The sequence below is a fragment of the Eptesicus fuscus genome, chromosome 8, assembly GCF_027574615.1.
Source record: "Eptesicus fuscus isolate TK198812 chromosome 8, DD_ASM_mEF_20220401, whole genome shotgun sequence".
Lineage (NCBI taxonomy): Eukaryota > Metazoa > Chordata > Mammalia > Chiroptera > Vespertilionidae > Eptesicus > Eptesicus fuscus.
In genome coordinates, this window is record NC_072480.1 from 90,885,065 (window position 1) to 90,901,255 (window position 16,191).

The following is a 16,191-nucleotide window of genomic DNA, read 5'->3' on the forward strand; positions in this document are numbered from 1 at the left end:
GGGCATATGCAGGAGCCAATCAATTGATGTGTTTCTCTCACATCAATGTTTCTCTCTCTCTCTCTCTCCCTCTCCCTTTCACTCTCTCTAAAAATCAATGGAAAAATATCCTTTAGTGAGGATTAACAAAAAATATATATATACTCAATGTGTTAAATCATTTCCAATAATTACTTTATTCTTTTTTTCTGTGCTTTACTATCTTCTATAATTTATCAAATAAATAAATAAATAAGTACTTTACCATTTAAAACACTTCCTCAAGTCACTTTTAATTACTTTCTTATGAAAATAATAATGTAATTCAAAACTGTAAATAAAATACAACATGATGGCATTAATAGCATAAATAGTATAAATTTAGGTAGAGAGATAATATTAAGAATCATATATATGTGTGGGCAAAATTAGGTTTACAGTTGTATGAGAAGCACAGAGTTATTATTATATCATTTATTAATTTTTGTATTATTTATTTGCTACAACTGTAAACCTACTTTTGTCCACTCCTGTATACTAGTATACATGTATGTGACTACATTATACACATATATGGATATGTGTATATACATATATATATGAAAGAGTTCAACATCCTTAATAGTTTGTTGTCAGTTCTGGTACTAACTTTTTCTAGGAAAATCTAATCAATTCAAGTACCCACAGGTCAAAAACAAACCAAGTTCTCAGAAAAACAGTAGCTACTTGGGGAAATAATACTGAATAGAGATTTCTCCTGGGGCTCTGATTTCAGATTATAAAAAATGGGACTGGAGAGCATTATGCTAAGTGAAATAAACCAGTCAGAGAAAGATAAATATCACATGATCTCACTCATTTATGGAAAATAATGAACAACATAAACTGATGAACAAAAACAGATCCAGAGACAGAGAAGCATCGATCAGAATGTCAAACCTCAGCGGGAAGGTAGGGGAGGGCAGGGGTAAGGAGGAGAGATCAACCAAAGGACTTGTATGCATGCATATAAGGCTAACCAATGGACACAGACAACAGGGGGTGAGGGCATGAGTGGGGGAACAGGGGGGAGTTAATGGGGGAATAAGGACACATATGTAACACCTTAATAAAGAAATTTAAAAAAGAAGAAGAAGAAAACAAAGACTAAAGGGAACAAGCATTGGAGGAAGATACTTAGTAAAATAAAGAAAGACAACATGGTATGTTTTACAAATAAAAGCAAGAGTTATAATCTAAAGCACCTGAGGTCTAGTTCCCTTCCAAATTTGTATAATCTTAGCCAAAAGCATCTGACCTTGTTAAAACACAGTGTTCTGGATAGTTTCCTGCTGCCCTTTCATAGCCACTGGCCCTTCACCACTCTGCTCTGTAACCTAGTGGGATGACTGATACGCACTATGTTAGTGGGCTTCCTTAACCCCTGGCTTCCAGTTGATTTGGGCTTATGGGAGCAACCACAGTAGACCAAAGGGAGAAAGAGGATGGTCATATATTTATTACTCTGGTTTCATTCCTGTTGAATCCCTGTGAACTGACTGCATTCTTAAACCAAGTCATGGTCTGATCAGGCAGCCTTCTCTCCCTAGATTGAAGTAACCCTTTCCTACCACTCTTTGGCCCGTCAGGCCATAGGGAACCAAAGGCCTCTGCTGTTGGGGTGCTCAAACTGACCACACAATTGTCAATAGTGTGTCGACTACACTCTCTTCATGTTACTTAAACTGAATGAGCCACATGGTACCCTGACTACCATACTCAATTTTATCATCTTTGAAATGAGGATAATAATGTATGCTCTGCCTAACTCCTGGGATTGTCAAGAGAAAATCCCATAACATAATGTTTTTTAATGCAATTTGAGAAAGATGAAACCCTATACTAAAGTCAAGGACTGTTATCATAAAGAAGATCATGGCTGGCACAAAGAAAGTATTTAATTTGCTGAGTGCATTACTGTTATAAAGCACCACATTTAATCAAGGTAGTCTCATGAATTGTACAAGACTGGCCTTTAAGTGTTTTGTAGGAGCACCAAAAATAACTTATCCACTGGCCTACCTCAAATTTCTGAGGTCATCAGCAGAAATAATATCTGGAATTATTAAGTCCCTGGGACTGTTCCAGACACTGCTGGCCTGTCTCATGCAATGTCTCCAGTCCACACAGCAACCCCATTTCACAAATGAGAAAACTGATATTCAGAAAAATTGAATCACTTGCTAGTAATGAGTAGAAAATTTAAAACAAAGATCTAGCTGATAACAGAGCCATTACTCTGTCTATTTCTCAAACTACCGTTTTGGCATTACTTATCCAAGTTGGAATTATCCTGCTCTCTGAATAGAGTGCATTTATTTTCTGCTCAGTAGACGTGAGTTAAATAGATTAGTATGCAGGAAAGGCAATCCTTTTTGAGTTCTTGAGATTTTGACTGCAGGAAATAATATGAAACTAGAGATAGGGAAACTGGTTTCCATGAAGAAGTAAGGTGACTGGTTTCTGGGACTACCCAGAGGACATGGCTTGAAGGATGTGGAGACAAGCTTTGCCACTTTCTCTTATCTTAGTTTTGCTTTTACCTATACGTATACCTTTTAGTATCTGGATAGAGCTTTAGCTCTTAATATTATAAGATGATCGTCCTAATGTATTTCACCTGCACTGCACTTCCTTAATGCTTTCAAAATTCTAAAATAGTGCAAGGAAAAGTTAAAAATCTTTATCACTGCTGCATCCTTCAAAAGCAAATAGTTGAGCTCTAAGAACTTATAATAGCCACAGATGAATATCATAACTCTCTTTCATGATGACCTTAGCCATAAAGAATTAAGAAACATGCCAGGTACATTTGAAAACAATAAAATCTGCTTAGAAATGTAGTGAACCGAAGCATGTACTGACTGGACCCAACGGTCTCCAGCTTCCATCCTATTTTGCTTTTACATCTGGTGAAATAAGCTATACACATCAACTGGAGGAAAGTTTTGACCTATTCTTTGTTCATATAATTAATATAATTACAATGATGCTAAGCAAACACAGAACTTTTTAGGACTCTACAATTTCAGAGATAATTTTTATATTTCAGTCATCCATCATACAACTGTGGTTGTTTCCATGTGTTGGCTATCCTATATAATAAAGAGATAATGTGCAAATTGACCATCACTCCAACACACAAGATGGCCACCCCCATGTGTTCAAAGATGGCCGCTCCCATGAGGACACAAGATGGCCACCACAAGATGGCCAGCAGGGGAGGGTAGTTATGGGTGATCAGGCCAGCAGGAGAGGAAAGTTTGGGGGGACCGGGCCAGCAGGGGAGCAGTTAGGCGTCAATCAGGCTGGCAGGGGAGTGGTTAGGCAGTGGTTCTCAACCTTTCTAATGCCGTAATCTTTTAATACAGTTCCTCATGTTGTGGTGACCCCAACCATACAATTATTTTTGTTGCTACTTCATAACTGTAATTTTGCTACTGTTAATGAATTGTAATGTAAATATCTGTGTTTTCCGATGGTCTTAGGCTCTACAGCAGCAGTTCTCAACCTGTGGGTCGTGACCCACAAGTTGAGAACTGCTAGCAGGATCGGCTAAGACCATCAGAAAACACAGATATTTACATTACAATTCATTAACAGTAGCAAAATTACAGTTATGAAGTAGCAACAAAAATAATTTTATGGTTGGGGGTCACCACAACATGAGGAACTGTATTAAAGGGTTGCGGCATTAGAAAGGTTGAGAACCACTGGGTTAGGGGGTAATCAGGCTGGCAGGCAGAAGCAGTTAGGGGTAATCAGGCAGGCAGGCAGGCGAACAGTTAGGAGCCAGCAGTCCTGGATTGTAAGAGGGATTCTGACTGCCCAGCCTAAATGGGCAGTCGGACATCCCTCAAGGGGTCCCAGATTGGAGAGGGTGCAGGCTGGGCTGAGGGACACACACAAACCCCCATGCACGAATTTACAAATTTCGTGCACTGGGCCTCTAGTTGTAAATAGTGCTGCAATGAACTTAGTGGTACCTATGTATCTTCACAATAAGTGTTTTCAAGTTTTCCAGGTAGATACCCAGAAGAGGGACTCCTGGGTCATATTGCCGCTCTGCAGTTCTGTTACTGGGGCTACTTCATGCAGGTCATGAAAGAAATGGTAGAGATAAATGGGCATTACATCCACACTCTTCACTCACACTGGCCCTTTTTCTGGCCCTTTTGCCAGGAAAGCCCTTCATCGCTTTCATATGAAAACATTATAGAACGAAGCTGGCTTCATCTGAATTTGCTCCTTGAGTTGAAGTCCTGTTGGCATTGCACTCAAAGCATTGGTTTGGAGATACGGGTTCACAGAGCAAGTAAAAAAACGCGTTTGGCTGAGCAAAGTTATCTAACTTTAATGGCACAGTAATTGAATTTCACTAGGAGTATCAAAAAGAACAGGTACAGGATAAGAAGCATGCATCCTGGAATTTAACTTCATTTTTGGGAAAATTCAGAGAAGGTATTGTAGAATTTTACTGCCAAAGGGGTTGGGTGCTTCTTTTTGTTGTTGTTGTTAGTCCTCACCCAAGGATATTTTTCCATTTATTTTTTAAGAGAGTGGAAGAGAGTGAGAGAGAGAGAGGAACATTGATGTGAGAGAGACACATCGATTGGTTGCCTCCCACACATGCCCCAACCAGGGCCAGGGATCGAGTCTGAAACCTAGGTACATGCCCTTGACTGGAATAGAACCTGGGACTCTTCAGTTCTCGGGCTGATGCTCTATCCACTGAGCAAAACCGGCTAGAGCATGAGTACTACTTCTTAACAGGTAAATATGTGCATTTGTTTTGTCACAGTACAAAAACTTAAAATTGAACATTAAAAAGAGAGAGAGAGACTGATTTTAAAATATGAGAGGTAACTAGGAGAATTTGGGATTTGTTTCATCATATCCCTTCTCATATTCTTCCTCTGTTCTCACGCACACTCACATCCCATTCCCATGCCACTCCAACGCTGAGCATCCCAACCGGCCTCACTACCACCATCACTAGCCGTGTTTCAGTCACTCTGCTCATGAAGCAATTCTTCATTCATCTTCAAGCCAACTCTCTTCGATAGAGGCTGATACAGAAATTCATTTACTTTGTTTTGCCACTATCTACTTTTTATAATTGTCAACTGCTACAATCCAACTACTATTTTTTATAGCTATCCCCCTTATACATGATTTGATGCAACATGATTATAATGGCTAATTTTACTGAGCAATTGTTACATTGACAGGCACTGCACTAAGCCCCAGGCTTAAATGATCCAATTTGGTCTTCACAACCCTAAGTGGCTTGTATGATTACTGGGTTCATTTCATAGATGAGTCTAGAAATGGTAAGAAACTTGCCTAAAGGTATAGAACTTGTAAAGGGCAGAGCTAAGACCAGAATCCAAATCAGTCCATCCCCAGGGATGGAGCTAGTGCTCTTCACAGCTTCCCTATGCCCTTTGGACGGGCTTACGTAGTTAAGGCAGCATTTGAGGTCATTTTTAGGTAGTATCATCTTTGGATTCAGTTAATTAGTGCCAATATTATTCTCCCCATCTGTCAGTTTTCTGTTGATCTCTCAGCCTCTTATCTAAATCCCAAAAGCGATTTTTAAATTCCCCAAGATAAACTTGGAGATCAGAAACTGTTTAACCCTGTACTTTTATTTCTTTGGAGTTGAAAGAAAAAGTTTAAATAAATAAACTGGAAAATTAAAACTTTAGAGTACTTTGGGATACACACCATTACAATAGCTGGGGTTGTTGTTGTTTTTTAAATAAACTAATCATTTTAGTTTTATATGAAGATTATCGGCTTAAGTGTATTTTTGCCTTAGTTAAAATTGTGCACATTAACATAAATACACAGAGCAAAGGGAAGTAAGTAATTTGCATTTTATAAATGTAATTAGCATTAATAGGATGTATGCACTCTGAAAGTCTAGATGATATAGCTGCATTAATTCTCTTCCCCTGATAGATTTAAGTGATTCCAGAATATATTTCTTTCTAATTAGATTGTTCTAACAAGGATAACTCAGTTTGATGAACATTTTGAGCTCAGTAGCGTAGAACTTCTGGAACTTTAACAACATAATGAGATATTTTTTGGCTTTCTGTACATCAAGCTTTCAAAGATATCTTTAAAATTATTCCTATAAAACTTGTTTGCTCCTACTTAAAAATTCCATTCTGAGTAAAGTGAATTTTTTTTAACACACCAAAGTGCAGCCTCTACCCAAAGAATGACTAAGTAATTGTATGATTTTTCAAATAGGTTTTATGCTCTTGTGTAAGAAAAAAATCCACTTAAAGAAAAAAAAAGTTAGTAATATCTAATTCAATATAAACAGTGAGCAGAGTATAATATTTTAAAAATCTATAATAATTCCTAGGAAATACATTTATCAGCCAAGATGTGATATTTTGTAATATATTGTATTCTATTATACTTTATTCTTTTTGTATAGTTCAGAGGTTTAGAGGGTGTTTTGATTTTAACACACTATGGTCCTTTCATTTATTAAAGTGATTTTTCCTTCTAAGGAAAACAATAGCTATATCACCGAAGTTAGTAAATCCTCAGATATTAAGGTTTAAGAGAGAGCTCACTTATATTTTCCAAATGTTATTTACAAAAACAAAAAAATTTTTTCTACAGTGTGCTCAAATATTGGATTTTTCTAATTTCATTGACCTGAGGGTAAATGTGCCTACATCTAGTTTTCTATTATGTATGTACCCCACTCCCAAGACTCCCTTTTTAAAAGTTTTCTAGAATGGATACTCAATAAACTCTGCCTACAACATGACATCAAAGTTTCATTGTAGAGATAGTTTCATTCTGCATATAATGACTTGCAATCAATGAATTAACTTGGAAAATTGACCCTACTTTTCACAGTGAACAACTTATAAGAAATAAATATAGTGAGAAATATACTTGTGCATGAACACATGGTGTTTTTGTATAAACAGTCAAAGAATTCTAGATCATAAATAAGAAAATGTTGGCAAAATTATCTCCTTGTTTTCCTGCTTTTTTTCTTTTTCTTTTTTTTTTTGCCTATTTCCCAGTTGGGTTCCATGATGCGGAAAAAAAAATCAATAAAATATCCACAGAAATTTTCATGAAGAAATGCTATACTCCCTGTCCGGTGTGTTTCAGTGGTTGAGTGTCAGCCCATGAACCAGGAGGTCACTGTTCAATCCCAGGTCAGGGCACATGCCTGGGTTGCAGACTTAATCCCCAATAGGGGGCATGCAGGAGACAGCCAATTGATGATTCTCATCATTGATGTTTTCTCTCTCTCCCTTCCTCTCTCTGGAATCAATAAAAACATATTTTTTAAAAAGAAATGCTGTACTTGTCTTAGTCAGCTAGGCCTGTCATATAAGACTGAGTGGCTAAAACAACAGAAATTTCTTTTCTCACAGGCCAGGAGTCCGAGGTCAAGGTGTTGGCAGGGTTGGTTTCTTCTGAGGCCTCTCTCCATGGCTTACAGACAGCCACCCTCTCACTCCCTCTTTCCATGGTTGTTACTCTGTGCCCACATGGTCCTGGCATCTCTAGGTATGTTCTAATCTCCTCCTCTCATAAAGACACCTGTCAGATTGAATTAGAACACACCACATGGCCTCATTTAACCTTAATTACTTCTTTAAAGGCCCTGACTCCAAATTCAGTAACATTCGGGGCTTAATCACTAGGAACAACAACAGCCTGTAATTATTGGGATCGAGAGTCAGGGGTTAGCTCTTCAATATATGAATGGGACACAATTCAGTCCACAGGACTAATCTAGTTTTCTAGCCAAATAATCTACTTTGCCTCACTCCAATTCCCTTCTCTATGGGGAGATTATCTGTATACATGCCTGCCTTTTGGTCCTCAGTATGAAATATAAGCAGAACTTTTAAAAGCCACCTCGTGGCTCACGTGGTCTCTTTTTCCTGAGCATTGTTATGGGTAAAGGCTTGTTTATTTGTTTTTTGTTTTTTTTTTTTGGCAAAGCAAAACATCTTTTTTTTTTTTTAATTTCTTTATTGATTAAGGTATCACATATTTGTCCTCATCCCCCCATTCCCAGCCCACACTCCTCCCCACACATGCCCCCACCCCCCTGTTGTCCTTAACCGCTAGTTAGGCTCATATGCTTGCACACAAGTCCTTTGGTTGATCTCTCCCCTTTACCCCCACCCTCCCCTACCCTCCCTCTGAGGCCCGACAGTCTGATCCATGCCTCCTTGTTTCTGGGTCTGTTCTTGTTTATCAGTCTATGTTGTTCATTATTTCCCCTAGATGAGTGGGATCATGTGCTATTAGAAATACACTTATAAGAACCGAAAATGAGACAAGCAATAATGGTTATGCTGACAGGCAAATGAATCAGTCTGTAGTGAGTTTCTTTCTGGGCCAACAGAAAGGCTTGTTTATTTGGATCCTAGCATAAAGACGACCCAGAGCATATCTGAATCTTACCTTCAATGGAATCTATGGTGAGCAAGAAAAATACCTTTGTTGATATTTTGGAGATCATTTGTTTCTGTAGCATACAGCTTACTCTGATTACTATATATGTATGTATATATCATTGATGTATTATTAAATCCTTCAGTTCTTTACACCATAGGAGTAAAAATTGAGTACCTGCTTCCGCATATTGTTTATGCTGGCTTTGAAAATAGGAAATTAAATTATTTTTTGATTAATAAAATGGGTATATAAAGCTTTATGAATTAGGTGGTTCATTTTAAGTCCAGAAATCTTGCTCACTCAACCTCATGCTCCAAGTCCTCATTCTTTGAGACATGGTGATTTCATGGGTAAAAGTTAATAGAGTTAAGGAAGAAGTTGAGTATCAGCATGCCAATCTCTGTTCCCACAATCATATGCACAAAACACTCAAGGCTATATAATTAAAAAACTGTATGAGGTATACTTAATCTAAATTGTGACATATGAAATATTATACAGTCATTTAAAGGATGTTTATATAGTGTTTATAATAGCCTAGAAAATTAATTCTGTGGTGGAGTAAAGCATGATCTACATAAAATATAACAAATTTATATGTAAGAAATTTTTAGGGATAGAAAAAAATTGGAAAAATCTAGGAAACACAAATTTAATTGCAGTGTCTTTGTATGATAGAATAAGTGATATTTTTTCTTGTTTTCAATTTTCTTGTGTTCCAAAATTATACAATGAGTATACATTACTTTAAGTAATGACTTAATAAATGAAAATATTACCTGTACAAAACATAAAAATTCAAACCACATAAAAATTCTAGATAGAAAAAATTATTTAAAACTAGAAACATTTACAGAATAAAACAACCACCTAAACATTTGCAAAACATTAAAAGTATTTTTCCAATCACATATATTGAATAAGAGAAGAAACGTGAAATATGATGTGAGAAGACTGTGTTAACATTATGTTCTTTTAAGGTTAAATCCTATTAAATTTTGTTGTTAATTGTATTTCACACAAAAAGAAAATGGGGTATAACTGACAATATTTTTAAATTTCAGATAAATGTTCTTAAACATCATAAGTTATTATCTATATATATAAAAAGCCAGTGACCGTAACAGCCGTACAACCATAACGATCTGTCACTGTAACGCCCACTGTGGCCAGCAAACCGGCTCCATCAGGGGGTGGGGCCGGCTGGCCAACCTTGAGGCCCCTCCCCGCTGCCTGCCTGCCCCTGATGGGACTCTCCCACCCCAATTAAGAGTGGGCCTATGGCCAAATGCCCTCTCCCTTCCTCTGGGCCAGCCCCATCCCCGATCAGCCTGCCCCACCACGATAGGCCTGCAGCCCCTCCCCACAAGCCTGCGAGCCCCTGATCACACACCCCCAACCCAATAGGGGGCAGGGCTGGCTGGCCAACCTCCTGCAGCCCCTCCCCCTGGTTGGCCACACCTCTGATGGGCTCCCACCACCCTGATCAGCCAGCAGCACCTCTCCCTGGCCAGCCCCACCTCTAATCACCCCCACCCCAATAGGGGGCAGGGCTGGCACACCAACCTTCAGTAGCCCCTCCTACCACCTGGCCCCACCCCAGATTGGCCCCCTCTCCCTGTCAGGGGCAGGGCCAGCCAGCCAGGCCACTGACCCCCCAATTGGCACCCTTTACCCCATTTGGGGGTGGGGCAAGCCAGCCTAACTCCCACAGCCCCTCCCCATGGCTGGCCCTGCCCCCAATTAGCCCTGCAACCCTAATCAGGGGTGGGGCCTGCTGGCCAATTACCAGTGGCCCCTTCCCCCAGCCAGCCCTGCCCTGATCGGTCCCAATTGGGGTGGGCTGGTTGGCCAATCTCCCTCCATCTCCTCCTCCCAACAGGCCGAGCCCCAATGTGTCCCAATTGGGGCCAGGCAAGCCGGACCCCACCTGTGAATGATTTCGTGCACTGGGCCTCTAGTCCTACCTAATAATAGACAAATATGCAAATTGACCGTACCTTCGCCACGCCCATCAGACAAGCCACGCCCATCAACCAATCAGGATGAATATGCAAATTACCCCAACCAAGATGGTGGCTAATTTGCATATCAAGACAGTGTAGAAAGAAGCCAAGAGCTGCAGAAGAGAGCAAAGCTGAGGAGAAGCAAGCAAGCCGGGGGGTGGAAAAGGGAGGAGCAGAGGCGGGGCCGGGGGAGAAGGAAGGAGAGCAGGCGGGGCGGGGGACAAGGGAGGAGCCCAGGCGGGGCGGGGGAGAGTGCAGCAGGAAACCCTATTGCAGGATTTTTCCTGCAATGGGAACGCTAGTTCTTTATAAAAAGACCTCTGGGATTAAGAATAAAGGAAACTGCCTGTTGCTAATTTTTCTACTATGAAAGATAGATACTTGGCATTGCTATCCATTTCCTTATTTCCTCTTAGACCATCCTGTCATGTATATTATATTATGTTTACTTTAGTGATGTTTTTAATGTTTGTATTTGGTTGTACAACCAAACATTTTCAAATTGTTTAACTTTACTTTTGATTTAAATGGATTTAATAATCTACACCAGCCCTTTAAAACAAACTTTCCATTTCTGAATTCTCTTGGTTGACTGAGAGTTTTTACCATCAAGTAGATTTGCTTGAACATGAAAGATCTCAAGTAACAGATCCTGGACAGCCCCCTTAGAAAAGAAAAAAAATATGTATATAACAACAATAAAATGTTTTCATCATTGCCTATTATATTTGAGGAATATTTTTCTTACTTTGTTGTTTTCTATTTTAACCCTCATAGTTTGTTTTATATCTTTCTTCCTTCAATGATCTGACCTACTTTCTACTACTTGATTTTTTGCAGTTAACCTGAAAATATTCACATACAAATATCAAACTCTTTCTTTCCTTCATGGTCTTTGCTTCATTCCCTTCTTGCAGTGAATGTTACTGTGAAAAAGTCTGAGGTCAGTCTGATTTTCCCTGCTGGGAAGTGATTTGTTTTTATTTTATATAATTAGGAAGAAGTCTTTTATTATTGTAAGTATTCAATTATTTACTAGGATACATATCAATGACAATAATTTTTGTTGGAATAAATGATGCCCTTTGGAATAAGTTCTTGTTCATTTCTGGAAAATTATACCATATTATATCTGATTACGTTTTGTGTTCTATTTTTTTTCAGTCCACACATCAGGAAAAAGTTTTCTTTATATTCCCTTATTTTTCGCCATGTCTTATCTGTTGTTTGTCATCAGTTTTTATTTAATTTAATTCATATTCTTTAAAGATTTTCTACTACATAATGCATTGTAGGAAAAGTCTCTATTCCTTGATCTTTTACAGCATTATCCTTTTTATTCTTTTTCATCATTGTGACTCTAGGATGTTTACATATTTACCATGTTATTTTATACATCTTATTCATGATTAAATAAGGCAGCTCTGTGCAGACCTACTTTTAGTTCTGATATATTAGATGAACTATCTTTGACATTCTTCCCATTAATTAGAGAATTATGTATCATCTATGAGGTATCATTTGAAGACATGTTATTCCATCCATTTTTCCATAGAGCAGTCATTTTTCTTGTACTTTTGCTGAGTTCTTTCAACAACTGTCTTATCCCCTTATTTTACCCCCATTTAATTAAGTGAACGAATGCAATGCTGCCATCTTCAGGTCACTGGCTAAATAAGACTAGAAATTATAAATTGATTCCTTCCTTAAAAAAATTATATATATATATATTTATTTTTTGATGGAATGTAACTTTGAAGGAGCAAAACTGGTGTTCTTAGAGTTCATGCTATTCTTTAAGTTCCTGTTTTTGTAGCCTTTGATTTCAGTATCTGTGTGGTCCTTGGAGGGTGGTAAGTTCACCCTCTATTTTCTGACATCCTATCTTGTCCTTCCCTTGTCCCGACCTAGCACTGACCCCCAGAGGGTAATGCATTTGGCTCCAGAGGATCTATGCTTCCCTTTGTCATGCCCCAAATATTTCTCTGTACATTCTGGCAAACTCCATTGCTACTCCATGCCTTAGAAATATCAGGTACATGAACAAAAACAAAGCCGCTTATGATCTTGTGCTTATGCAAAGTGTCTCATTTCTAAAATAACCCCCTCCACTTTTCCCAAGCCTCCACATGATTCACGTCTTAACGCAAATCCGCAATCTGCTCTAAGCCCAATTCCCCCAGAAACCTGTCATCACATCCATCTCTCCTTATTAGTAATTAATAGAATTCAATACCTAATTGTTCTCTAGTTGCCTCATTTTGCTCAGTTTGATTTATGATTATTTTCTAAAGCCACTAAAGCAAATGCTGTTTTCTCCACATTTCCTAGAACAATAGAAAATACAGTAAATGCACAACAACCCCATAAGAGTTGTTTGTCTGAGATACATCTAAGTGCTCACTAAATTGAGATCTAACATATCTATCCCTTTCTCATTCCTTAGTAGAAAAGAGATTTATTTTTGTAAAGTTAAGTGTGAGCACCTTGTTCTTCATAAAAATGACTATGTAAACTGTAACCATGCAAAGCAATCTTAATAATCAGTGGGAAAAATTATGATTGTTCACTGATCTTCAACATTTTTTTCAAAATTTAAAAAAATTCGTACTGTTGCTTATAAATAAATAGGGAAATGAAACCCAGTAAAATTAATGTTTTTTTGTACACAGTTTTGCAAAATAACTTATCAAAAGTAATTTGAACAGCGTTGCTTTCTTTTCCCAGGATTGTTTATGGTCTGGACAAGCACATTTTCTCTTCCCTGGGGAGGCATACCCCTCTGTCCTACATTTGGATTCGCTATTTTATTTACCTTTTGCACTTTCAGTGTCAGAACATATCTCCCAGAATTCCTTTATTTATTTATTTTTTCAGAATTCCTTTAAAATGGAGATTTTGCCAGCATCACTGCCTCTAAGACACTTTTATTTCTTTTGTCGCAACCACATTCGTCCTTTGTGTCTATAAGTTCACCTTCATGAAGTTCCTCTGGCTGCATGTCTAGTCTTTGGAGCAGCAGCGATGTAAACATTCCCATTACCAGCCCTTTCTTCTCTAACTCCACTAATGCTCCATTAGAATTTCACTTTCAGTGTTGTCACTTTTTGTTTCTTTGCTGCACTTCCCTCTTCATTGGCTAATTCCCTCTTTCAATTACTATGTTTCTAGACTGTCATGTGGGCTTATCACTAGGAGACAAGGAAGCAACACAAGTACATACTTTGCTGCCTGTGCATGAACTGAATGAGAGATGCATAGTAATCAATAACAGGCTTTGAAAGGAGAGATGTGATTGGTCATTGATCATGATGCACATCTATTATTTATGTAGTAATTAGTGAACTAAAAAGCTAACAGCTAAGTTTGTACTTTATGCATTTGTTCAGGTTAACATATAGCAGTACTTTAGCCAGGAAGCATGTTGTTGTGGGATGGGTATTATTTTATTAAAATGTGGTAACTGAAACTGTTGTATATCTGAACTATACAAAGCAAGGGCCCCCTGTACTTGGTTTTAACATTCTGTAGTTTACAAAAATAATCCTCTCTTCCTCTCCTACATTTTCTAAGATAAACATATTATTGTCATTTTACTAATTTTCAGGAATTTATTTTAAATTCCTTTTCTCAAAATGGAAGCTAGTAGCAATGCAAATGTATCTGTAGTCCCGTAAGTATACTATTCAGATACCCTATAAATTTTTTTGTCCTTATAACCTCAACCTTGCATCTTTTGAATATACTTGGAGGATGATTCAGCCAATCATCCTATATAATAAAAGGCTAATATGCAAATTGACCGAATGGCCAAACGACCGATTGCTATGAAGCACACTGACCACCAAGGGGCAGACGCTTAATGAGGAGCTGCCCCCTGGTGGTCAGTGAGCTCCCACGGGGGGGGGGGGGCGCCACTCAGCCAGAAGCCAGGCTCATGGGTGATGTGTGCAGTGTGCTGGCGAGAGCCTCTCCCCACTCTGTGGCAGCACTAAGGACCTCTCGGGGGATGTCCGACTGCAGGCAGTCCAACATCCCCCATGGGCTCTCGAACTGTGAGAGGGTGCAGGTCAGACTGAGGGACCCCCCATTCTAAGTGCATGAATTTTGTGCACCGGGCCTTTACTCTAACACATAATCTTTTCTAAAGGGGCAGGAGTGTATAAATTTCTCATTCCTTAGTATTACATAGATTGTTCATTTTTCCTTCTTCTCTAGCTCAGCAATAAAATACTCTTTTCATCATTGCCTATTATATTTGAGGAATATTTTTTCTTACTTTGTTGTTTTCTATTTTAACCCTCATAGTTTGTTTTATATCTTTCTTCCTTCAATGATCTGACCTACTTTCTACTACTTGATTTTTTGCAATTAACCTGAAAATATTCACATACAAATATCAAACTATTGTTTTCCAAAGCTTTTTATCTTTAAAGCCAAATGGGTTGCCTTGCTATTTACCCTTTTTCAATATGATAGTGAATGGCTAGGCCTATTTGGATAGATTGATTATATGAAGGGCAATAGGAGTTAGAACTAACTTAAGAAAAGCTGGTTTTTGAAGTCTTTCCTGACTGTCCACCCCTCATATCAATCACACTAATGTGGCAGTTAACATTCACTTTTCAATGTTACTAGTATTTCCATGTTATTATTCAAAGGTCTTGTATACAATAGAGGCTTCTCTATACAATTCCAGAAGGTAGGATGAAAGCCAATGGGAGGAAGAGAAAGAGCTTCCTAATTTATTTTCACCTTAAAGACTAAATATTCTAATGTTAAGAGCTTTCCCAAAACTGAAGACTTGAGGGGGTAGGAGTCCTGTATCTGGATGTGTTCAAACAGAAACTGGAAGGCCCGAGGAATATTACAGGTAATGCATGAGTAGGAGATTTGATGTAGTGACTTTGCAGATTACTTCACACACAAGTTAAGTAGTTTTTAAGATATCACTTAGTGATATCCATGTTATGTTTTATCCTTGTGTAGACAGAAAATATGCAAAGTTTCCAAAAATAAGGGAGTGGATTGTCTAGTGATAATGCTTTCCCCTCTTCACCAAGTGCTAAAATACATTTTGTAAAATAGGCAAAACAAGTAAGGGGTGGCTGCCATTTCTTGAACACTGCTGTGTTCCATGCACAGTGCATGGTGCTTCACAAATATAATCTTTAATTCTGTAAAAGTTCTGCAGGGTAGGTATTATTTTTTAAAAAACACAAAAAATTAGAGTGCTTAAATAATGTATCCAAAGTCACACATTGAATCAAAGAGCTAAAATTCTACTGTTGGGTGGCGGGGGGGGGGGTGGCGGGGGGGAGTAATGGGGGTATAAGGACACATATGTAATACCTTAATCAAGAAATTAAAAAAAAATAAAATTCTACTGTGGTTTGACTCCAGGTTCTGTACTACTTTACTGCATTGTATGAGTCCAACTTTTAAACATGAACTTAAAAAATGAATTGCTAAATATTTATTGAACTCTTGGTACTGGAACAACATTATAAAGATGTAATAAAATTTTAAAATAAATATAAAACATAGTTTGTTTTTCCTTCAGAAACTGAACTTTCCAGTTAGAAGAAAAATGATGCTATATTTTGAAAGTCCAACAAGTCAAAAATGTAAGCACAAAAGATAAACCTTAAAATAATTTTACAGCTAGAATATAAAATATGTATGTTCCTTCTTAGTAATCAAT